This window comes from Elephantulus edwardii, unplaced genomic scaffold (assembly GCF_000299155.1).
Source record: "Elephantulus edwardii isolate Elephantulus edwardi_28Jun2011 unplaced genomic scaffold, EleEdw1.0 scaffold00133, whole genome shotgun sequence".
NCBI classification, from domain to species: domain Eukaryota; kingdom Metazoa; phylum Chordata; class Mammalia; order Macroscelidea; family Macroscelididae; genus Elephantulus; species Elephantulus edwardii.
Window position 1 is genome coordinate 3421767 of NW_006399883.1, and position 2143 is coordinate 3423909.

Consider the following 2143-nt stretch of genomic DNA (forward strand, 5'->3'; position numbering starts at 1 on the left):
CACATCTCACACCATACACAAAAATCAACTCAAAGTGGATCAAGGACCCTGGACTAAAACCAAGGACTATAAACTTTATTAGAGAAAAGCATGGAAGAACCCTAGGAACACTAATCCACATGAATAGTCTTTCAAGCATCCTGAAAAACCTACAAAGAGAAGAGGATAAAATAGTTGAATGTGACCTTCTAAGAATCAAATCCCTATGTACTTCCAAAAATTTCTCCAACAGGGTAAAAAGGGAGGCCACAGACTGGGAAGCGGGGGTAATGACATACCAGGGCCAACGAGGAGGAAATAGATTGTTTCTATCAACTGTTGAAGTCAGAAATCAATTGAACATGTAACCAAGATGCTTTAATAATAATGGGCGACTGGAATGTAAAACTTGGGAATCATGAAGAAGGCTCAGTAGTCGGAAAATATGGACTTGGTGACAGTAATGAGGTTGGAAGACAATGGTAGAATTCTATACAACCAAGGATTTATTCACAGCAAATACCTTTCATAAGAACCTAAACACAGGCTGTACACATGGATTTCACCTGAAGGTGAAGGGATGCACAGGAATTAGATTGATTACATCTGTGGAAGGGACCATTGGAAAAGTTAGCTATCAGTAGTAAAAACTAGGCCAGGTGCTGATTGTGGAACAGACCATAAACTGCTCATATGCAAGTTCAAATTAAAACTAAAGAAGCTTAAATCAGAACCACAGGAATCAAAATTTTATCTTGAGTCTATTTCCCATGTATTTAAAAACCAACTCGGGAAAGGTTTGAGGCCTTGAACACTAATGAAAAATGAGCTGTGGGAAGATATCAAGAATATCGTTAATGAAGAATGCAGAGTCACCACTAAGAGGTTAAAGAAAAGACCAAAATGGATGTCAGAACAGACTCTGAATATTGCACTAGAGTACCAAGAAGCCAAAACAAAGGGGAGAAATAAAGAAGTTAAGGAGCTGAATAGAAGATTCAAAGGGCTGAGGGAAGAAAAGGCAGAATATTATAATGAATTGTGCAAGGAGTTGGAATCAGAAAACCAAAAGTGCTGAACTCACTCAGCATTTCTTAGGCTGATGGAGCTGAAGAATAAGTTAAAGCCATGAGTTGCAATGCTTAAGGAAGCTTTGTGCTGGTTGAGTCATTCAAAAAGCATTAAAGCAGATGGAAGGAGTATACAGAATCATTGTACCAAAAGAACTGTCTGACACAGAAGAATTTCAAGAAACAACATTTGAGTATGAGGCAATGGTTACGAAGGAGGAAGTGCAGGCTGGTCTGAAGAACTTGGCAAAAAATAAAGCCGCAGGAATTGATGGAATACCAATTGAAGTATTTCAACAAAGATGCTTCCCTGAATGTGTTCACCAGTTGTGTCAAAAAATCTGAAGGACGACTATTTGGCCAACGGACTGGAAGAGATCCATATTTATTCCCATTCCAAAAATGAGTGACCCATGACAGAGTGTGGAAATTATTGAACAATGTTACTAATATCACACACTAGCGAAATCCTGCTGAAGATTATCCAAAAAATACTTGAACAGTACATTGAAAGAGAATTACCAAAACTACAGACTGGGTTTAAAATAGGTTGTGGCACTAGAAACATTATTGCCAATGTCAAGTGGATCTTGGCAGAAAGCAGAGAATACCAGAAGAATGTCTATCAGTGTTTCATTGAATATACAAAGGCAGTTGACCGTGTGGATCACTGTAAATTGTGGCTAACCTTAACAAAAATGGGCATCTCAAGGCACTTGGTCGTGTTTTTACAAAACCTATACTTGGACCAAGAAGCAGGCCTCAGAACAGAGCAAAGAAACACTGCTTGATTCGAAATTAGAAAAGGAGTGTGTCAGCAATGCATCCTGTTCTGTCTTTTCAATCTCTATGCAGAGCAGGTCATTCAGAAAGAAGAGCTTTATGAGGAGGAGTGTGGTATCAGGATTGTAAGAAGACTCATTAAAAATCTATGATATGAAGATGACACAATGTTGCTTGCTGAAACTGAGGAGGACCTGAAGCATTTGCTGCAAAAGGTCAAGGACTGTAGTCTTCAATATGGATTGAAGCTCAACATCAAGAAGACAAAGATTCTCACCACTGGGCCAATTGGCAGCACCATATTAGATGGA